The sequence below is a fragment of the Macaca nemestrina genome, chromosome X (genome assembly GCF_043159975.1).
Source record: "Macaca nemestrina isolate mMacNem1 chromosome X, mMacNem.hap1, whole genome shotgun sequence".
Classification (NCBI taxonomy): Eukaryota; Metazoa; Chordata; class Mammalia; order Primates; family Cercopithecidae; genus Macaca; species Macaca nemestrina.
The window spans coordinates 142147237-142171805 of NC_092145.1; the positions used below are offsets into that span (position 1 = coordinate 142147237).

The 24569-nt window shown below is 39.2% G+C and overlaps 1 protein-coding gene and 1 pseudogene across 6 annotated transcripts in view; both read right to left on the reverse strand.

Annotated features, from left to right (window-relative positions):
* The window catches only part of LOC105478188 (cyclin dependent kinase like 5), a 227586-nt gene that overhangs the window by 94166 nt on the left and 108851 nt on the right, over window positions 1–24569 (reverse strand). The window lies entirely within an intron of this gene.
* On the reverse strand, window positions 11362–24019 carry LOC139360873 (gap junction alpha-1 protein-like; annotated as a pseudogene).

A 24569-nucleotide genomic window follows, 5' to 3' on the forward strand; every position in this document is an offset into this window, starting at 1 on the left:
TATTTTTTGAATCAATAATACCTGGAAATCAATGAAATTAGAAAAGTCTCCTTATAGCAACCTTATATGTTGTTTCTACTCCTATTTTTCTATTATTTTCCACCACAAACCTTACAACTTTTAGGTTGGATCTTTCATAATTGTTTAGTATGTTTTGTACTAAGTTTTTGTACTTAGTATGCAACGTTCATGATTGCATCATCAGCACCTAGAATAGCAGGCACATAGTGGGTGTTTGATAAATATTTAGTAAATGAACATTAATGAGTTCAAAAGTGCTACACAATTTTGTTTTATCCATTTAAGGCTTCTTTCACTTGTCTTTATCTCAGCCAACTTCTGCATTTTTTGCCTTGTTTAGCTTATTCACTCTCTGTAGAGGTCTTATCTTCCTAGCTTTCTTTTGGGAGACTAAGCAGATGTCTTAACTTTATTGGTTTGTTAGAAAAAGTCATTTTCAGAACCATGTGTTGCTTCTAAATCTTCACAGCAATGTTTTATCTTCCCCTATCTTTTCATAGTGTTTTCTCTGCTCCACCCTTTAAAACTCATTCTTACTAAGATGGAAAGAGATCCACCAGGACTGGCATTTGGCCTCAACTTGAACTTCAAATATGAACTGATGCACCCTGAGCCCGATTTTAGAACCTGGCTCACTAGCACATATCCTTCCCATTGGGGTTGGCTGGTCTGAGGTTAAACTGCCTGGGCAGGGTTCTCTGAATAAGAAGAGCACAAGCCATTAGCTGTTTACCTCATGGCATTCTGGAGACCACATTTCTAAGCACAGCCTCTCTTCCCTCTACCTTCACCACACTTTGCCACGGGGGACTCTGAATCCTAGGATAGTACATGCCTTTTCCAATCCTTCCTTGCTTCTTCCCTTACTATATTTAGGACATTTTGGTCTCTGCAAAGATCTGGAAATGCAGATGCTAATGCAGGCTAGTAGGGGGCTGAGAACTCCAGCTCCAGCGGTGTCAGATTATGGTTAACCTCAGTGAGATGGTTGCTTATTTTTCAGTTCCTGTGAGCATGGGTCCAAGGCATTTCCTACTCCCTTTGGATATCTGGCCTGATTTGGGTTCATAAAGTAGGATAAACAGCATGATGTTCAAGAGTATGCTTTCAACCCAGTACTGCTAATAAAATTAATTCTCCCTGGACTTTGCTAGCAATCTTCGATGTTTAGTTTATTAATTTGTAAAACTTCATGGGTATTTAATGGAGAGGTAGGAAGTAACACGCCAAGCTTTATTACTTATTCTACCACCACCCTGAGATGCTATATATAATAAAGGTGTAGACAAAGAGAAAAACATACAAAAAATAACTCTGAAAAACTTGTTTTGAATTTAATTTATTCATAAAAGCATACCATTGCCCCCACAACGTCTGCAACAGAATGTCACCAGCTGTAGTTAGCAAGATAGGCATAGTTTGCTACTTGTTTCAGTGTCTTTATTTAAAATATGAGGTATTTAAAAGCTGACATCTTAAGCAATAAACTAAGAACGTTATCAAATATATCAGTAATCTATGAATGATAATTCTATGCCTCACCCTTAATTCTACCTTAAAATTGGAATTGTATTATGTATTTTGGAACACAAACAGAAAGACTAGGTAACTTTAGATAAAGGTTCCTGGATTGTACTACCGTCTCCATGAGTAAACAAACCATATCAAGGCATTTCACATTTCCCAGAATAAATTTCCCCAGCTGGAAAAAAAAAAAATCAGAAAGAGAATAAAAAATAAATGTTATGAGTACTAACAAATAGAAATATCTGGAGAGCCTATAGTTCCTTCAATATTCTCAAGATCTCTACCCCATAAAAATCAAGCCTCAATCACTAGAGACTCATACTAGACAGAGAGACTTATAACCATCAACTCACTTGCGTTGCTGATTGTCTAAAGTTTTGGGTCATTGTTTTATTAGCAGTATTAATTGTCCCTTACTTAAGATTCTGGCAAAGCAACTAACTGGTATTAACAGCCATACAATTTACTAAGTTATTTTAAAATGCAGTTATATAACTTAATTATGCTCTGGAACAGTGAATTCTTTAAACTGATCATACACTGTATAAGGAAGTAGCAGGAGCCTTATTTTTCAAATCTTTTGCTAAGTTAAAATATCCAACAGGTATCATGAAACAGAACAGAATAAAATACTCTTTTATTCTCCTATTCACGGATTACGCCATTTCAAAAGGTTATAACAGTTATTCCTCGGTATCTACAATGATATAGAGGGGGCCACTGGTTCCAGGATCCCTGAGGATACCAAAATCCATGGATGCTCATCCCTGACATAAAATGGCATAGTATTTGCATATAACCTATGCACATTCTCCTATATACTTTAAATTATCTTTTGATTACTTACACTACCTAGTACAATGTAAATGCCATGCAAATAAATAGTTGTAATACTGTGTTATTTTTATATGTATTTTTATTGTTGTATTTTTAAATTTTTGTTTGTTTTTCTGAATATTTTCGATCCTCAGATGGTTGAATTCATCAATGTGGAACCTGCTGATATGGAGGGCTGTCTGTAGTCTACAATTCGTTTTCTAATTATTCTCTGAGGAAGTGTTTTCTTGGGAGAAATTCTTTATTTCATCATCCAAATAGCAGGGAATGTAACTTGATAACTAAAGTATTGTAAATATTTCTGTTCACGTTTTATTTGCAAATATCCTGTCTGCTCCCTGGGCATAAGTAAAACCCTACAAACATAGAAACTACTACTTTATTGTTTCTCAGCCTTTTGGCTAAGATCAAGTGAAATTAGTACTTTTTTTTTTGAGACAGAGTCTTGCTCTGTTTCCCAGGCTGGAGTGCAGTGGCGTGGTCTCAGCTCACTTCAACCTCCACCTCCCAGATTCAAGCGATTCTCCTGCCTCAGTCTTCTGAGTAGTTGGGATTACAGGCACACGCCACCACACCCGGCTAATTTCTGTATTTTTAGTAGAGACGGGGTTTCGCCGTGTTGGCCAGGCTGGGAAACTACTACTTTATAGACCAGTATGGTCCCTGAAAAAGTAAGCTTCATTTTAAGTTATTATTTTTAAGTACTTTTGTGCCCAGCCCCATGCTAAGTGCTTCCCGTGGATTATCTCACTTAATTCTCAATTCATCATTCTGAGGAGGATCTTATGCTCATTTTACAGATGAGGATACTGAGTTTTAATGAAGTTCCATAATTTGTCCCATGATCACACAGCTAAGACGTAGCAGAGCTGAGATTTTAAACCCAGGAAGACTGATTCTGAATGCCATTTCTCAACCATAATCATGCTATACTGCCTTTGCAAGCCATGTATATAAATTTTGTTATAGAAAATGATTCTGAAACACACAAACACACATCACCGAGGAGAAATGTTAGTACCAATGAACATTTCTAAATAGTTTTCTAATAATATGTTATAATATTTATACACTTAAAAGAACAGGCAAATATTTCATTACTTCCATCTTTATCTTTTTTACTGTGTAAACCTTCTAAAATAACTTAGTCCAAAAGTATTTATCTTTACATTATAAGTAAAATTATAAAATGGGAGGAAATTCAAGCACAGGATACATTCTATAGCAGGTAAATTATATCAGAGCTAACATGCATTTGCCAAGTACTATAGAAATATAAAATACCATCCATGATATTTATTCAGTGATAAAACCTAGATTTCTCCAGGAAATTCCTTAGAGATCTTGACTTATATTATTTATTATTTGAAAACTACCATAGTTTGTCAATACTAAAAGTTAGATTTACTGCTAAGTTTTAGTACTTCAGACCAAATCTCACACACAAAAAATCTATACCAAAGAAAAAAAGCATTTCAATCAGTCAACTAACAAATGTTTATTGGACCTCTGCTTTATGTAAGGTTTTCTTTTGTATCCTGTGTTTGACATGAGTGAGTAAATGAAGCTGTCTTATATACATAGAAGTTTACAACCTGGTATGTAATAAAAAATGCATGACAAAAGCTAAAAAGTATAACAAATGTTATATGATATGCCACAGGAGTTCAAAAAAGATCATGCAAATATACAGAAAAAAATGTATATCCCCTTCAGATTTAACAGTTGATAATATTTTGGCTTATTTGCTATGGATCTCTTGCCTTTTGAAACGTAAAATGCCAAAAAATAAAAGTTCATTCATTCCCATTCCCTCTACCCAGAGGTAATTTCTATCCTGAAGCTGATATGTATCATTCCCACACATTTTTATCACTACAAATGAATTTGCCCATAAATTGTATTGCTTTGTGCACTAAAAATCATGCAACTAGCATATGTTATTGCATGTACCTTTTTTCAACCACTTAAAAAAATACAATCTGTATCTGAGATTAAAATCTAAATCTAGTTAAAGGGTTCTCCCTTGGGGGGTGACCATGCTCCCCCCAAGACATCTGGGGACACTTTTGGTTGTCACATAGGCTGGGGGCACTACTGGGATCGAATGAGTAAAGACCAAGAGTGCTGCTAAACATCCCACAATGCACGGGACAGTCCCTACAACAGTCCCAGCCCCAAATGTCGACAGTGCTAAGGGTAAGAAACTCTGCTTGAGTTTATTCATTTTAACCATTTTGTGGTATTTCCCTATAAACATTCCCCCTTAAAAATGTGAGAATGCCATGGTATGTGTATACCTATCTAACAAACCTACATGTTCTGCACATGTACCCCAGAACTTAAAGTATAATAAAAAAAAAATTTTGAGAATGATCACTTGTTGAGGAGATCAGGTAAAGCTTTACTGAAAAATTAATATGCTATGAAAGAAAATTTTAATTGAAAAAGAGAAGATTAAAAGATCCATTCTCCAAAAATTATTAAAATTATCACAGCACTAAAATGTCTACACTCATTTTATAAAACAATGATTACTTTTATAACTTTTGTAATATGGTTCTATTAAAATATTATACCATGAAATGGCCGGGCACAGTGGCTCACGCCTTAATCCCAGAACTTTGGGAGGCCGAAGCGGACAGATCACCTGAGGTCAGGAGTTCGAGACTAGCCTGGCCAACATGGCAAAACCTCATCTCTACTAAAAATACAAAAATTAGCCCGGCGTGATGGTGTGGGTCTGTAATCCCAGATACTTGGGAGGCGGAGGCAGGAGAATCAATTGAACCTGGGAGGCAGAGGTTGCAGTGAGCTGAGATCACGCCACTGTACTCCAGCCTGGGCAATAGAGTGAGACTCCGTCTCAGGGAAAAAAAAAAAAAAAAAGACAGTGAAATATACCAAAAGGTATACTGAAAACACATTTCCTTTTTTTTGTAAAAATTTCAGGAATGTTTTACATTTGGCCAAAAACAATTTAGTGGAGTCCTACCAAGTCTGTACCAATACATGGCAAAACTGCCTATTAAGGTTCACATGATGGAGTTATTATTACAGGAAACACTGATGTAAACTCTAACCTGCTCATAATTAGAATTAAATGGTACACTAAGAGTACTTTAAGAAAACTTATAATTTAGAAAGCATTACAAGAAAAACCATGTATTTACTTCATGTACAGTCTCTAAAAAGAGGATAGTCTTATGAAAATACTAATACTTTTTCAAGAACATGAGACAGCAGGTAGCAAAAAAGGAAGATGTGAGAAGTGGGATCTCACAAAGAGACTTTGCATATAAAATGACTGCCTTCCGGGCGGATCACTTGAGGTCAGGAGTTCGACAACAGCCTGGCCAACATGGTGAAACCCCATCTCTACTAAAAATACAAAAAAATTAGCCCGGCATGGTAGCACACGCCCGTAGTCCCAGCTACTTGGGAGGCTGACACATGAGAATCGCTTGAATCCAGGAGGCGTAGGTTGCAGTGAGCCGAGATCACGCTACCACACTCCAGCCTGGCTGGGCAGACAGAGTGAGACTCTGCCTCCAAAAAAAAACCACAAAAAACTGCCTCCAAGCCAAGTCAGTGATAAATTTCCAACACAACAACTCTGTTTTCTCATTATTTCCAGTAAGACATAAAATCTCTTCTACCATCTCTGGGCTGGATCTGCCCTCCATGCATCTTTTATTGAGATGTAAAATGAGAATGTATGAGTGTAAAATATTCAGACAGAACGCCTAACCATTCCCGCATCTTCCCCTACAAAACCTGGGCCTGTCTCCTGTCCCATATATCTCAGTGAACACTAGCCAGAAATTTGGGATCACTGCTGACATCTCCCCTGTCTGCACCACCAAATCCAAATCCATCCAGTCTATCACTAAGTGCTGTTGGGTTTTGCCTCCTACATTGTTTTCAAATGGGTCCACTGTCCTGTACCTGAATGCTCCTCCTACCCCTGGTCAAGCCTTTGGCACTTTCACCATGAGTACTGCCACGGCCCTTCTGATAATGTTCATCCCCTCAGCAACTAGGTTCTTCCTTGGGAAAGGAAATCTGATTTCGAACTCCACCATTCCCCTTAAAATTCTCCCAAACTCCACTGACCTGACGACTCTGTCGCAGCTGCTCCACATAGCAGGCCAGGTAGCTCTGCCGCCTCCTCTCCCTAGGTCTCCCTTGCTTGCTGAGTCACGTCTCTCCTTGCCACGTTCTCTACTGCCTTAGGGTCTATTCCCTTTGTTCGTGCAAGCTTTGCCCTCCCTTGCTCACTCAATCCTCTCTCATCCCCCAGATCCTGGCTCAATCAATCCTCACTTCCTCAGAGGAGCCTTCCCACAGCTCCTTGACGAGATCTGAAGGCCCTGTGGTGTTCTCTCAGCAAGAGCCTCTTCTTTATAACTTGCATTAAAGTTCCACCTTTACAGATTTACATGATCACTTGATCAAGGTCTGACTCTACCACTAGACTGCAAGCTTGTAGTTAAGAAATTAATGTATAACTGGTCCAAAATGTGCTCAGCAAAAAAGGACAAGAGCTAGTGCAAATGTCTTACTGTATTGTGTCGCCAATGTAAAACATATATCCTGCTGGCCTGGCTCATTCTTCTCTTTGGATATCAGTTACTAATTCTACCACAGCCTAACACAGAAGCACTTTTTCCTGCCACAATTTTAAAAAGAAAAAGACATTCCTTGGTATATAAGGAAAAACCAACCAGCCAAGAACACAGAATACAAATATATACATTTCAGGTTTTTTTCTTTTTCTTGTTTTTTTTTTTTTTTTTGAGATAGAGTCTCGCTCTATCGCCCAGGCTGGAGTGCAATGGCACAATCTCGGCTCACTGCAACCTCCACCTCCCAGGTTCAAGCAATTCTCCTGCCTCCGCCTCCCGAGTAGCTGGGATTACAGGCACACACCACCATGCCCAGCTAATTTTGTATTTTTAGTAGAGACAGGGTTTCACCATGTTAGCCAGGCTGGTCTCAAACTCCTAACCTTGTGATCCACCCGCCTGGGCCTCCCGAAGTGCTGGGATTACAGGCATAAGCCACCGCGCCTGGCCACATTTCGGTTTTTTTTAAGGACAGATTCCCTAGGAGACATATTAGATCTGTTTTTCTATGCTTTAGAAAGTTTCGGAAGGGTATGGTGGCTCATGCCTATAATCCCAGCACTCTGGGAGGCCGAGGCGGGCAAATCGCTTGAGCCCAGGAGTTCGATACTAGCCTGGGCAACATGGTAAAACCCTGTCTCTACACACACACTACAACAGATTAGCTGGGTGTGGTGGTGCACACCTACAGTCCCAGCTACTCAGGAGGCTGAGGTAGGAGGATCTTTTGGGCCAGGAAGGTTGAGGCTGCAGTGAGCCGAGACTCTGCAACTGTGCTCCAGCCTGAGCAACAGAGTGAGACTCTGTCTCAAATAATAATAATAATAATAAGTCAAGGTATCTAGTAAGGCTATGAGACTTGGGGCCACCTAGATGGCTGACATTTGAGTGCCACAAATGTGAGAACAAAACCAAATTAAAGTCTTGGACCACTTAATTGATAAATGCAAACAAACCCACATATCCAGAAATCCTTTGTAAGTAGTTTAATATGCTCCATTATAACTATTATAGAGAGTATCAGCCTGAAGGGACGATGGCTGATAATGCCAAAGAAGGAACTAAGAGGGCTAGTTTACACAGAACTATACACTAAAAATGGGTACATCTTACTGTATGTAAGTGGGTAATTCAAGATGAATCACTTAAAAATAATTTACCTCATAGTTCCAGGACTAATATAAATTTACTACCCTATGTTCATATTATAGATTAGGTAATTAATAAAATGTTCAAAAAGTAAAATATAGTTTATCAAAATGAAAAATGAGACATTCAGAGAACAATTTTCCTTAATCCCTCTGGCAGAAAATACCAACTATTTTCAATGGAAAGAGAGAAAGGTGAACTTTCAAAACAATCTAGCTCCATACTTATAGATCATATAAAATTTGACATGCATCTCATTTTTATATAAAACCCAAACCGTCAAACATTATTGCAGATACCCTCAAACCACCTTGTCTATACCAAATTCACAGCAAATTGTCTGCAAATGAATGAGAATTTTGAAGACTACATGGCAGTGATGCCTGACAGCCTTTCAGTTTAGTATTAACCATCAAGTCTATAATGCAGTTATTGTGAAATTGTGTTACTATTTCATTTTGTCCTTATAACAATGAGATGAAAAAATGAAAATTTCACTTCTAGTGATCAAGTAATTGAGACCACGATGGCATCAGGCATGCCAACTGCAGGCAATCTAAACCTCAGATAATCATTGGACTTAAAAGCTATGTTCCACTGTGAATGAAGAATACAAAATTTAAATTTAAATGCAGGAAATATATCTTCAAAGACTATCTTGCTGTGGCAGGAACAGTAATTTATAGCACACTAAATTTAACCTGTGCCAAGAAAATGTAGCTTTAAAATTTTCTGTAACTGTTTTAACCTTGCTTTTCAAGCCCCCACACTTGACTTTAACTTGCATTATATGGTAGCACAGTCCCTTCTGGTTTATAGTCTTGTTCAGGTAAATGCTCAGTTTTTCAATTTTCTCCCTGCTGCTTCTACCAAGATGGCAGCTGTGGGTATGGATATGGGTGAGGTTACAGAACTTCACTGTAGTAAGGTAGAGATTCTCAGGTCTCCAAGACAAGGTTCCTTATAGGTGTGGACCCCAGACACTGGCCAGATGCTGCTGTTAGAGCTCATGGAGGCTGTAGACTCAGGTGTGCTCTCTTGGCCCAGAGTCCAGGGATCTACCCCAGCTGGTCTGCCTCTAAGTGGTGCCGGAGACATCTAGACTCCTTAATCTCATTTATACCCGAGACCTGGCTCAATCAGTGTCAGCTAGTGTGGCTGTCAGCTACAGTGTGGGTATCAGCTTGCCCCTCAACACATCTTTCCCATTGACAGGTTCACTGGCTCTCAATCCAGCTACCTGGAGTGTGAAGTAACTTTGGGATTTCTCAGAAGCCACTCACCAGCTAAAGGAGGCCTGGCAGTCCTCTTCACCTAACCACAGTATGCTACATTTTCTTCTGCTGTGGCTGCTTACATTGCGTTAAAGCAGCCTTGCAAGACAGTTTCTTCCCTGAGTTACAAGAAGGGGATGGGGCATAAGCTTCCTTCACTTTTGGCTTACCCTCAACCCACCCACCCCCTAAACCTTGAATTTCAGTTCCCTAAGGTGATGGGGGTGGGGAATGACAAGACATATATACCTGACCACCTGCCTGCTCTAACTCTGCCTGTTCTTCCCACATTCCTTTGACACCGGAATGGGCTGTCCTTCATTTCTCCTTTAATACTCAAGGAATTTCCCCTACAAAGTGGCATTCATCCTGCTCTCTTTCCTGGGGACGTGATAAAAGAAAAGATCGGAAGAGAAAAACCAATTTATTGACCAAAGATACATCATCAGGTATTCCAAAAGTATTATCCCTGCTAAATAAAGATTCAAGAATATTGACAGAATAGAAAACAAAGTTTAAAATTATGGACTGATGATCAGCATAAAAATGCATTGTCCAAATGAAGAAAAAAATCTATTGCTCTGTTGAACAAGTGATAGAGCTTGCTAGAGATTCCTTTATCAAGGGAGGGACAGACTGTGCCTTTCTTATGACCAATTGTTTCAGTAAGTTATGTAGAGACCATCGAAGTCAGTATACTTAATTTTTGCAATTATTCATGTATAAACAATGTAGAGGTAGTTAACAATAGCATAGCTACTACTGAGCAAGTTGCTCACTGCTTTCTTAGAGCCTGAACAAAAGCCAGACCCATGAGTACATACTCATACATTCGCTGACGTTAGAGACAGTAGAGCAAAAATGGTAATAAATTAGTGCTCCATAAAAAAAGCTTGATTCTGTTTTGTTATTTTTTGTTATATTTTATTATTTGTTTTATTCATCAACACACTGATGAATTGTGCATGCATGTATATAAAATCTATAAGTCTTAAGATTTGGCAAATACAATATCCTAATTTTACATTTTGTAAGAAATGAGAATACTAAAATTGCAAATAAAGCCAATGCACCAAGGTTTAATTTTTTCCAATTCACAAGAGATATGGCTGTTTTAGAACAGGAACGAGCTTAACAAAACTCCGAAGTTCAAAGAAAACAAACAGCAATTTGGTTCTGTATAACATCTTCGGGCTACCTAGGCACAAGGTGCTCAGGTGCGCAATCGCTATGACACTGCTAACATGTGAAACACTGTGAGGTAAGAACAGAAACATAGAAACTCCCTATTCAAGCACTGCGCTGGGTTATCTCTAGGGACCCTGTGACCACACTTTCTGACAGATGTGCTCACAAAGCAGGCAAGGAAGCAGAATAAGACAACTGAAATCTGAAAAAGGTTCCAAGTCACAGCGTTTTGCCGTAACCGTATCTACAGAGAAAAGTGAAAAATACATTCAACGTAGGGTAGTAACAATTTTTATTTTCTTTTCCTAAAATCTAATTTTTCAAAGTATCTAGTTAGGCTTGTAATAACTCCTCATATCTTATTATGCATTGTGAAGAAAACTAGAAAATGCCAGATTTACTTTCTCTTAGCACAGAAAGAGAAGGCTATCAGACATAAATCAGCAGCCCATGCTATTTTTCAAAGAGCTATGTGTAAAATATAATAAGGTTTATTTTCAAATAATCTGATCGATCTTTTATTCTTTAATTCATAGTACCCCCCCACCTTTTTTCTCCTTTTTCCTTTTTGCCTTTGTTAAATGCCCAGGCATGCCTCAATACCAAGCATTATCAATACCAGCTCACATTCCTTCCCTTATTTAAAAAAAACACTTTCTAGCTCATTACAAACACCCCTTCCCCTTCACTTTCTTTTACATCCCCACCCTATCTAAAAAAAAAAAAAAAAAAAAAAAAACAACACAAATGTTTAACCAACCAAAATTAATTTAAATTATACAACCTAACCCCGGCCAATAAAAAAAAAATTACAAAAACAAAACTTGCATCAAAAATAAAAACTCTTGTGCCCTTTGTTCAAGTATACTCTCATGACAACTGGCCGAAGAGGCACCCCCTCTGTGCAAAAATAAAATTGCTTTGCTAAAAATCCTTTGAACAAGTGTTCAATTTCCTTAAGATTTTAAGCGTTATTCCTAACATATGTCTAGTCTGTCTTACATCCAAGTATCTAGCATTTTATCATACATATATAATTAAAAGTCTGCTCAATTAAACTGTATTATCACACAGGCCTGGAAGAGGAACTGTTTATCACCATCACACTGGCCTGATGACCAATGTACACCACACCTTGAGCACTAAAGCAAAAGGAGGAAGAGACAAAACTCTCAAAAGTTTTGTCTGTTGTCTTGAAACAACAGTGGCATAATTCAATGTTTCAAGAGAATTAGCCAAAGAACACTGTAAACCTGAATGAAATGTTTGTGTCTGGTTACTTGATGTCAAGAACATCACTGAGGCAGTCCAGTTAAAATCCTCTTCAAATAATATTCTCTAAATGGCCTCAGTGAGATCATCAGTTTTGCACATAATGAAAATTTAAAATATTCACAGCTGTTAATCACAGGAATTCAGGAAAAGAATGCTGCATTACACATCATGCAGCCTGGAGGCTTTCGGGATAACGTTCTAATTCCATGCTTTACCTCCTAATTTGCAAGGAAAAGCTCGCTTGCTCATGTCACACCTAATCATTTGCAGTTAGTTTCTCAACTAAGCCTTCACACACACTTGCTTTTATCTGCTCACACTCTGCCTCAAGCATTCATTCTTCATTCATTAATTCATTCATTCAACCAACAAACATTTTTTAAGCTCCTACTATGTAAAAGGCACTGGGAATACACAGATGTTACATTCTGGAGGGAAGAGACATATAACAAGGAAACAAGTAACAGAACAAGAAGATTATCGTAACAAAACAGACAATTCAGTAGAGTACTGGTGCAGTATCTAAGGAAGTGGTGTTTTAGCTTTACTGAAATGACAAGAAGCCAGCCCTTCTACTTCTAGTTCACTCCTTTTACTCCTTCAAAACCCTCCTTCAGGAAGCACTGCAGGATCCCCCAGCTTGTTTTGTGTACTGCTCTTTTCGTGATCCCAAGACCCTATTCACACCTCCAGCAAACCACTCACCACAACTGCACTGGAATCCATGCTTTGCCACGCAGCCTCACTTCCCAGCCAGACAATGATTAAGATCCATGAGGGTAGGTGCCTCACTTAACTCTGTGCCCCTGAGACCTAGCAGAAAGGCCCCCACCTGTTCTAAATACCTCTGACGAAACTTACAGTGACCAATAAGAAATGAGACAAAGGACATGCTGGCCAAAGAAGGAAGATACGTAACTTCTTTGGGTGCGATGGCTCACGCCTGTAATCCCAGCACTTTGGGAGGCCGAGGTGGATTACCTGAGGTCATGAGTTCGAGACTACTCTGGCCAAAATGGTGAAACACCATCTCTACTAAAAATACAAAAATTAGCCGAGCGTGGTGGCAGGCACCTGCAATCCCAGCTACCAGGGAGGCTGAGACAGAAGAATCATTTGAACCCGGGAGGCGGAGATTGCAATGAGCCAAGATTGCGCCATTACACTCCAGCTTGGGCGACAAGATGGAAACTCTGTCTCAAAAAAAAAAAAAAGAAAGAAAGAAAGAAAGAAAGAAGTAGGAGATATGCCCAATTTCTGTGCCGCAATAATAAGCCTTTCCCTTCTAGAGTGTGGTCACTCTGTAATCACTGACCATGCCCTTCTTACCCTTTATCCCAAACAACCAACAGGACTCACTAGAGTAGGTGTGTTACCAAATGTCTATTTAATGAACTAATCTGAAGTTTTAAAGCTCACTCATGTGGTTTCTCTTGAGCTAGAACTAATAAAGAATCTTATTATAATCAACAAAATATATTCAAGTGGCATGGAAGATAAATCAATATGAATTTGAAAAAAAATCTGCCTCAGATAAATCACATTGTGGCTAGTGTTCATGGAAATTTAAGAGCCAATGGTATGAAAACATGTAAATTAATGGAGAAATACATTATTCCTAACAAAACATGGCAGAAAATTTATATTCACATTCTGTGTTTACAAATAATAGAACAAACTGTAAGATTATAGTACCAAGTACACAGAATATGCATGTAAATGAAACTTTGATTCTACATTTCTTTTTTTTTTTTTTTTGAGACGGAGTCTCACGCTGTTGCCCAGGCTCGAGTGCAGTGGCGCGATCTCGGCTCACTGCAAGCTCCGCCTCCTGGGTTCACGCCATTCTCCTGCCTCAGCCTCCTGAGTAGCTAGGACTACAGGCGCCCGCCACCGCGCCCGGCTAATTTTTTGTATTTTTAGTAGAGACGGGGTTTCACTGTGGTCTCGATCTCCTGACCTTGTGATCCGCCCGCCTCGGCCTCCCAAAGTGCTGGGATTACAGGCTTGAGCCACCGCGCCCGGCCAATTCTACATTTCAAATGAATGAAAATATTTAAACGTTTTCACTGAAAAAGCAAGGTAAAGGGCAGTATGAATCTTTTCTCAACAGAGGAACATGGCTATATTATAACTGCCTTACAATTAAGTCCCTACAGAATTTAAATGTACTGGCATGGATAATATTTACATAATGACTTGTGAGTCACATCCTTCTAGTTATTCTACTACCTGTATTTAAACATAAACACATGTAAAAACAATAGAAATGATCAAAAATGTATAACAAAATATGATATATAATAGATATACATAATCAGAAATAATCTGGTTAAATTTTTTATTGAACCCTAAGCAATCAAACAAAAAAGCAGAGATTTCCTTTTATTTTTCTTTATTATGATTATTATTATTTGAGACAGAGTTGCACTCTGTCACCCAGGCGGGAGTACAGTGGCTCGATCACGGCTCACTGCAGCCTCGACATCCCCAGGCTCAGGTGATCCTCCAACCTCATCCTTTGAGTAGCTGGGACTATAGGCTACTATCTGTGTGCCACCACACAAGGCTAATTTTTGTACTTTTTGTAGAGACAGGGTCTCCCTATGTTAACCAGGCTGGTCTCTAACTCATGGGCTCAAGCAATCCTCCCGCCTCGGCTTCCCACAAGTGCTAGGATTACAGGTGTGAGCCACTGCACTTGGCCAAAAGCAGAGATTTCTAACAAAATCATTGTTTCCCACTTACAGAAACAAACCAAAAAATCTGATTATTAAAGGACTATACTCCAAACAGTTGTAAATGTAACCTATTACTGGTTATTTTTTATACTCTTGTTCCCAAATCTATGTGGTTTAGTAAGAAAGAAAAAAACTTTTCTAATTAGAAACATACTTTAGTAATATTTAATTGTGCAGCACTTTTTAGAAGCCTGGAACACTTATTTTAGATACATCAATCTTAATTTCAAACAAATAATAAAAAAGCAAAATAAAACTCAAAGGTTGTCACATCACTGAAAGAAGGGTAAGAAGAACTTCAGCTCTAAGCTAGACTGCCTGCATTTGAATCCTAGCTCTACCACCTACTACCTGAGTGGCCTTAGGGAAGTTCCTTAACTTCTCTGTGCCTCAATTTCCTGCGGAGAAAATCAGATATAATAATATAACTTATTCCTGATGTTGCTATCAGGATTAAATGAGAAGATACAAGTAAAATGCTTAGAACACACAAGAGTTAAAGAACCATTATCACCATTATCACCCACTTACCATCAAGAAGAAAGTTCAAAAATGTTCTACTTTTGGGCATTCCCAAATCACCAAAACCAAATTTCTAAAGGAACTCAGAGATCATGGGGTTGTATCCCTGAGGTCTACTTTCTCCTGCCCATGGGGAGAACAGTCATTATTATAAAGCCCAGACTCACAAAGGCAGTCGAGCTGAACTTCCCATCCAATAGAGCTAAGGTTCCTCCAGGAGTGGAAGGATCGTGGGGCCACAGCTTCTGCGTGAGGCAGAGAGGGGTGTTCAGGACTTCTGACAGTGGTGGTACTTGCGGAGATTCCATCTGTCTGATCACTAAGCACCACAGCCTGGAGAGTTGGGGCCAGGGAAGCACTACCCACTGGGTGGCAGCTCCTGGCACAGGGTTTAATTGTAACCAGAGTAACAACAAGGCACTAAGCACTAGACCCCTTCCCAATTTGCCTAGTACCTCATAAACCAAAGGAGGCTTATCTCAACCAATGAGATGGGAGGAAGCTCCCACAATACCACCAGTCAGGTAGTATGAAGCTAGATTCCGTTTTTATTTCTAAAAGAATTGTGAGTGGCTTCCATCTGAGTATAATGGGGCAAATTAAAATTGATTCCACAGGTCTTTGAACTCTACAAAACTATCAGCTATTTGAAAGTAAGGATTATGTCTCAGTCCTATCCGCAGACCCAAGGGTCAATCACTGTGCCTGATACATAGGGTATTTAAAGAATAAATTATTAAGTTTATTCTTTAAATATTAAAATATAGTATTACTATTATACAAAATGGTGTTAACAGATTTTAGAATTTTCATTATATATTAAACACATGCACACACAGACTTTTCATTCTGGTCAAGATGGAGCAGCCCCACTCCTTCCAGGTCCTCCTCCTTAAGACTAAAAATCCTTGACCATGACACACAAACGTGCATAGGAAGCCAAGATGGAAAGAAGATGGCACACTGAATTGGACTTCGGCACTTGAGAGGCAACACGGCAGTGAGTTCCTGGGTTTCCTTACTGTCTTCCATATATGCCCAATAAGGTGCTGCAAAAGCCTTCAACCTGGAACCACTGATAGACAAACACAAAAAAAAAAAAAAAAAAAAAAAAGCTCCAAGAAAAACCTGTTCGTTCAGCCAAAGGGCCAGGAAAAGGGTAGGCTAACAACTGAAAATCTTTTTGGCAATACCCTCCCCATTCCAGGCAACAGGGAGGGTACCGCCAAAAAGAAAATGGAAAAACTGCAGCAATGGAAAAACTGCAGCACCACCCCACTGAGGTTCGGGCCGGGCCAAGTAGGAAAACACTCTTTTACACATACACATCCTGAGAAAGCAGGCGGCACTGTTACAATTCCCTGCCTGATGGGATCAGTGAGGCTGACCAAGGAGCTAATCTTTCATTGCCCATCAGGCAGTAGCACCTCTGACTTCCCGGCCAGGGTGGCATCTGCAAGATGTAGCAGAGGTAATAAGACAGGTGCAAATCTGAGATCCGATTTCACTGGGAAGGTGTTGGTGGGGCCAAGTGAGGAGCTGAACATCCACCCCAGCCATCTGCAATGAGGTAGTGTGAGTAAAAGTGGAGCTTTTGCAGAGGTGGTATCAATGGGACCAAGAGGGAAATTGAACATACGCATCTGCCCTTATCCTATACCTCAACTGCGTGGCTACCTGCTAAAACACACATTAAATAGGATCCAGAGTCTTGCAATATCTAGAATGACCAGGATACAATTAAAAAAAAATCATCATATTAAGAACCATGAAAATCACAACCTGAATGAATGAAAGAAGACAATTAAGAGACATTAACATTGAGATGAAGCAGATGCTGGAATTATCTGACAGGGATTTTAAACCAACCCTAATAAAAATACTTCAATAAAGAATCCAGAAGAGCCCATGGGCACAGACAAAAAAGAGCCCCAACGAAAGCCTTCTCTTCTCCAGCTAAAGGACCAGGAAAAGAACAGCCTAGCAGGACAAAAGACTTTAGACAATAACTACTCTACCCCAGCCACGAAACAGTGAAAACTGGGGCCCCACCCATGCCAGCAAATGCTGCGTAGAGAACATGTCTAATCCCCTGCCATGCTGGTGTCAGTGGAGGCCAACGTGGGGAGCAGTAACAAGATACTCCTGGCCCTCCCAGCCAGAGTGGTCAGCAAAGGCCTAGGGAGCTGGAATTCCCACCCAACAAAGCAGCAGCAAGGAGCCCCTCTCAGTGGGTGTCAATGGAGGTAGAATTAGAAAACTCAACTTCCATCCCCTTCCTTTCCAGAGGGGGTGTCAGAGAAGGCCAAGAAAAAACAGGAGATTAAATAAGATCCAGAGTCTAATGACATAACATCCAAAATGTCCAGGTTTCAGTAGAAAATTATTCATCATACTAAAAAGTAGGGAAATCTCAACATGCAAAAAAGACTAACAGGTGCCAACAAAGATTGTAGAGATGTCAGAATCATCACACAAAAATTTCCAAGCTGCCATCATACAAATACTTTAGAGTAATTACAAACATACTTGAACCAAATAATAAAATATAGGAACTCTCAAAAATTAATGGAAGATATAAAAAAAAAAACTTAGGCCAGGCATGGTGGTTCACACCTGGTATCTCAGTACTTTGGGAAGCCAAGACAGGAGGATTGCTTGAGTCCAGGAGTTGGAGACCAGCCTGGGCAACATGGTGAAACCTGTCTCTACAAAATAAACAAAAATTAGCTGGGCGCGCCTATGGTCCCAATTACTTGGGAGGCTGAGGCAGGAGGATCACCTGAGCCTAGGGAGGTGAAGGCTGGAGTGAGCAATGATTGTGCCACTGCACTCCAGCCTGGGTGACAGAGTGAGACCCTGTCTCAAAAAAACAAAAACGAACAACAAAGAAAAACTTCATGAATTGAAAAATAGAACAAATAACTGAAATTTAAAACTCAGTGAACAGACTAAACAACAGAATGGAGAAGACAGAGGAAAGAATCTGTGAACTTAGAGACAGAATAGAAATAATCCAGTCTTAACAACAGAAAAGAAATAGATGGGGGAAAAATGAACAGAGACTGAGAGACATGTGGCACTATAACAGAAGACCTAATATTCATGTCACTGGAGGTTCAGAAGGATGGGACAAACAGAGTAGAGCTGAAAATACATTCAAAGAAATCACAATGGAAAAGTTCCAAATTTAGCAAAAGATATAACCTACAGATTCAAGGAGCTGAGCAAACTCCAAACAAGATAAACCCAAAATAATTCCAGCCAAGACACATCATAGTGAAACTTCTGAAAACTAAAACAAAAACAAAAAACAGCACCTTACCTATAGGAGAAAAACAATTTGAATGACAGTGTATTCTCATCAGTAACCACAGAGGCTAAAAGGAAACAGCACAACAATTTTCAAGCACTAAATAAAAGAACTGTCAGCCAGGCGTGGTGGCTCACGCCTGTAATCCCAGCACTTTGGAAGGCCGAGGATGGCAGATCACAGGGTCAAGAGATCAAGACCATCCTGGCCAACAGGTGAAACCCCGTCTATACAAAAAAAAAAAAAAAAAAATTAGCTGGGTGTGGTGGTACGCGCCTGTAGTTCCAGCTATTTGGGGGGCTGAGGCAGGAGAATTGCTTGAACCTGGGAGGCAGAGGTTGCAGTGAGCTGAGATCCGCCACTGCACTTCAGCCTGGAGACAGAGCAAGACTCCATCTCAAAAAAAAAAAAAAAAAAAAAAGAGAGAAAGAGAAGAGAAGAGAAAAAAGAACTGTCAATCAGAAATTTTGTACCAAGCAAAAATACCATTCAGGAATGAAAGCGAAATAAAGACATTCTCAGATGAACGAAAACAAAGAGAAGTAGCTAGCAAACTTACCCTTAAAGAATGGTTAAAGGTAGTTTTCTAAATAGGAAGTAAAAGATAACCAGCCAGGCGTGGTGGCACGCCTGTAACCCCAGCACTTTGGGAGGCCAATGAGGGTGGATTGCTTGAGCCTAGGAGTTCGAGACCAGCCTGAGCAACATGGCAAAACCCTATCTATACCAAAAACACAAAAATTAGTCAGGTGTGGTGGTGCAAACCTGTGGTCCCAGCTACTCAGGAGGCTGAGGTAGGAGGATCACTTGAGCCCGGGAAGTCACAAGGCTGCAGTGAGCTGTGATTGCACCACTGGGTGACCCTCTAGCCTGGGTGACAAAATGAGACCCTGTCTCAAACAACAACAACAACAACAAAGAAAGTAAAAGATAACCAAAGAAGCTTGGAATTTAAGAAAAAAATATTAGAACAGGTTACAAAAATAAAAGGTGGGGAATATAAGACTATCCTTTTGCTCATGAGTTTCATAAATCAGATTTGATGGTTGAGACAAAAATTATAAATTATAACACCATCTGATGTGGTGCTCGATGTATGTAGAAGAAATACTTAAGACATATATGTTTTTTAAGTGGGGAGGGCAAAAGGGTCTAAAGGAGAGTAAGATTTCTACACTTCACTTGAGTGGTAAAACATTGATAACAGATTGTGGTAAACACAAATGTATATTTTAATACCTAGATCAATAAGAACACAATACAAACAGATATACTAAAAAACTGTATAAATAAGATGGAATCCTAAAACTTCCAGAAGACAAAAAAAATAAGAAAATGAAACCAACAGGGTCTCATTGTCATATATAAAATACTATACCCAACAGCAGCAGAATACGTGTTGCTTTCAAGAGCCCATAAAATATTCACCAAGATAGAACACATCTTGGGCCACAAAACAAACCTTAACAAATTTTAAAGAACTGAGATAATATAGAGTATTTTCTCTGACCACAATGGAATCCGATTAAATATCAGTAAGAGAAAGACAACAGGAAAATCTCCAAATAGAAATGAAATCTAACATTTCTAAATAATCCGTGGGTCAAAGAAGTAGTCTGAAAGAAAATTCTAATTTCATAGAACTTGATGAAAATGAAAATACAACATATATCAAAAGATGTGGGAGGCAGCTTAAGCAGTATTGAGAGGGAAATTTATAGTATTCAATGTATACATTTTTTAAAAAGAGGAAAGGTTACAAATCAATAAGATAAATTCTTCCCTCAAGACTAAAAAAAGAAAATAAACCCAAAGCAAGAAGGAAATAATCATGATAAAATCAGAAATCAATGAAATTGAAAACAGAAAATCAATGAAGCAAAAGGCTGATTCCACAAAAAGAACAATTAATATTGATAAACTTCTAGCAAGACTGGTAAAGATAAAAAGAAAGAAGACAAAAATCATCAGTATCAGGAACAAAACAAGGAAGATCTCTACAGATCCTGCAGTCATTAAAAAGAAATAAAGGAACACTACAAACTTTACACTCTTACATTTGACAATTTAGAAGAAATGGACCAATTTCCTTGAAAATCAAACTACCAAAAGTTAACCAAGATGAAATAAACAACTTTAAGAGTCATGTAATTATTAAAGAAATTGAATATGTAATTATAATTATCAAGTTTCCAATAAAAGAAATCTGCAAGCTCAAATAGGTTTGCTGGAGATGTCTAACACTTAAGGAAGAATTAACAGCAATCTTACACAGTCTCTTCTAGAAATTAGAAGAGAGACAGAGAATCCAGAATTAGAGGTGCACAAATTCTGCCCAACTGATTTTTCACTGCAAAGGAACTCAATGGAGGGAGAACAGACTTTTCAATGGATGGTGCTGGAGCAACTAGACATCCATAAGGGAGAAGAAAAAAGAACTTTGGCCTTTATCTCACACCTTGTACAAAAATTGACAAAATAGATCATGGACTTAAATGTAAAACGTAAGCTTATAAAACTTTTAGAAATAACCACAGGAGAAAATCTTCAGGATCTAGGGCCAGGCAGAGTTCTCAGATTTGACACCAAAAGCACAGTCCATAGGAAAAAAAAAAAAAAATTGATAAATGACCTTAACAAAACTAAAATTTTTGGTCCATGAAAGACATTGTTAAGATAATGAAAAAGCAAGCTATAAGCTGGGAGAAAATATTTTCAAACATACAGGACAAAAGATTTAAATCCAGAATATATACAGAACTTAAACTCAACAGTAATAAAACAATCCAATTCAAAATTGGAAAAATGGCACGAGTACTTCACTGAAGAAAATACACAGATGCCAAATAAGCACAGGAAAGGTGTTCAACATTTTTAGCCATTAGAGAAATACAAATTTAAACTACAGTGAGATCACCTACACAACTATTAGAATGCCTAACACAAAAATAATAATAGTGATAATACAAAATGCCGGTAAGCATGTGAAGAAACTAGATTCCTCACACATTGCTGATGAGAATGTAAAATTGTACAGCCACTCTGGAAAAGTATATACCAGTTTCTTACAAAGCATTACATTCACATACCATACAACCCAGCAACTGCACTCTTGAGCACCTAACCCAGGGAAATGAAAACTGGAAACAATCTAAAGATCCTTCAAAAGGTAAACAAACTCTGGCACCTCTATACTATAGAATACTAAAAAAGAGCAATAAAAAAGAGGAAACTATTAGTTCACACAAAAACTTGGGTGAATCTCAAGGGAGTTGTGTTGAGTGAATAAAGCCAGTCTCAAAGGGTTAAATGTTGTATCATTCCATTCAAATAGCATTCTTGAAATGACAAAATTATAGAGATGAAGTACAGATTAGTGGTTGCCAGGGGTTAGAAAGAGGGGAAGGCAAGGGTGTGGCTATGGCTACAAAAAGGCAGCACAAGGGATCCCTGTGATAAAACCGTTCTGTAGCTTGACTGTGGTGGACACATGAATCTACACAAGTGATGCAATTACATAAAACTAAATATACACACACAGGAGTGCAGATAAAATTGGTGTAATCTGAATAACGTCAATGGAAATACATCAATGTCAATTTTCTAGTTATGATATTATACTGTAATTATGTAAGATGTTACTAATGGGAGAAACTGGTCAAAGGATATAAGGAATGTATTATTTCTTACAACTACATGTGAACTATAATTATCTCAAGATTAAAAGTTTAAGGGGGAAAAAAGCAAGATATATGTGAAAATGAATGTGAAACAGGAAGTGAGGACGGCAGCGTCCAATCTGATTCAAAAGTTTCACGAGTTTTGTAGTATCCAATAGGCACACACATTTCATTAGTAAATAACTGTGATTATTCCTCACTCTCATAAAAGGGTTTATGAGAAGGAAATTTAGCCAAGAGACTGAGTTTTCCAAATGAGACTGTTTAAACTGTCACAGCAAGATGCTGGATGGGCAGGTTTAATGTTTAAATTGTCTGTGTCTTCTCCTTCCCTCCAGTGCCCTGGGGTGGGAAGAAGCTTCTGATGAAAAGTAGAACAGTTAAAAGAAAAAGAAAAAAAAAAAAGCTACAGTTTTTGCACATTTGAAAGTAATGGGTATATGTGTGATCCTGCTACATACAATTAAAGATGTTAATATTAAAACTTTCTGTAATGTAGTCACTGCAATTTCATTTCTAAAATTCGGATTCTAGCTTATTTTGCTTAAATGAAGATGTGCCAATTAAAAGTTTAAAAGTCTAGAAAAGATCAGTGCAGCCAGAAGCTCTCAGGAGGGAGACACGCAGGTTGCTTTCTTAAAACTTTATTGAGGCCAGGCACGGTGGCTCACGCCTGTAATCCCAGCACTTTGGGAGGCTGAGGCAGGCAGATCACCTGAGGTCAGCAGTTCGAGACCAGCCTGGCCAGCACGGTGAAATCCCATCTCCACTAAAAATACAAAAATTAGCCAGGTGTGGTGGTGCATGCCTGTAATCCCAGTCACTCAGGAGGCTGAGGCAGGAGAATCACTTAAATCGGGAGGTGGAGGTTGCAGTGAGCGGAAATCACGCCACTGCACTCCAGCCTGGGTGACAGAGTAAGACTCTGTCTCCAAAAAAAAAAAAAAAAACAAAAAAAAAAACCGTATTGAATAAATAACACTCTCTAGAACTTGTAATATGATGAACTAGGTCTACATTGCATGCAATAAAGCTAAAAATGATAGTAGTTTACTATCAAATATTAAGCAAATTAGTATTTCTCATTGTACAGGAACCCTGGTAGTCTAATGTCTTCTTTGTGTCTCCTAAGTCTCGCGACTGAGGTTTTTGAGTACCACCTCCACTGGGGCAAAGGTGCGCTTTCTACTGTGCCTTCCTTCTCTTAAACAATCAAGCAGAAACATAACGCTTCCAAGTATGCATCTTGATCTCTAGGTAATCAGACTGCTGCTGGCATGACTTCTGGCTCTTCAGGATGGCTGCTGGCCTACCATGGCTAGTGCCCAGTATCTACGTTTTTGTTTTTAAGAATTCTGTTTATCAGCAGGGAAATCAAAAGACTGGGAGTCAGAGGTGGTACTTCCTGCCTGCTCCATTCAATCTTGTTATGCACTGTAACTAGAAGGGTTTTGCTCACTTCCTTGTTGTGCCTACAGCAAGAGGAATTGTTTCTTTCTCCAGGAACTAGCTTGTCCCCAGGAAGGTACATGGTGGAGAGAGGAAGAGCTGATATAGAGCCATTGGAGGGACTCTGTAGGCCAGGTGTATCCCTCTCCTGATCCTTCACATGATCCTTAAATGCTCTTAAATGAGATACAGAATAACGCAATGATGTTCAAGGCAAGAGACACCAAGGACACCACCAGCATGAAGATGATGAAGGTGCTTTTCTCCGGGGCCAAGAGAGGAAGCAGTCCGCTTAATGTGGGGAAGGATCTCGTTTGCGAGTGTAAACCACACTTAGGCTGAACCCGTAGACAGACCACGGGATCATCAGGAAGGCCACCTCAAACAGAGGCCTGAAGACAACACCGATGGTACACGTTCACAGCAAGCTCCCTGGGATTTTCACCTTTCCATGTTTCTCAAGGTCACACTTGAACTTCTTTATTTAAATTCCCTGCAAGTGCATCTCCACACTGACATCACCAATTTGGGCAACTTCGAGTTCTCCCAGTTGCCTGTTCACCTTCTCTTCTTTTCACATCACATAGAACACGTGTGTCAGGTACAAGAGTGGGGGCAGAGACCCAAGTATCATCTGCAGAACCCAGAAGCATACATGAGAGATTGGCAAAGACTGGTCATAGCAGGCATTTTCACAACCAGGCTGCTGAGTGTTACAATGAAAAGCAAACTGCTCATCATCCCAGGCTGACTCAACTGCAGTACTCAGGAGCAGGATTCGGGAAATGAAAAGCACTGAGAGCCACACCTCACCTCCAGCTGGGGACTAAGCCTGAACCTTCTCTAGGAGGTGCCTGAGGCACTCCAGTCACCCATGTTGCCTGTTCGCTGTTAGTTCACTAAAAAAAGTGAAGTAGGCATGCCAAATGATTGTACTCATTGAGGGACTAAGTAAAATGAAAAAA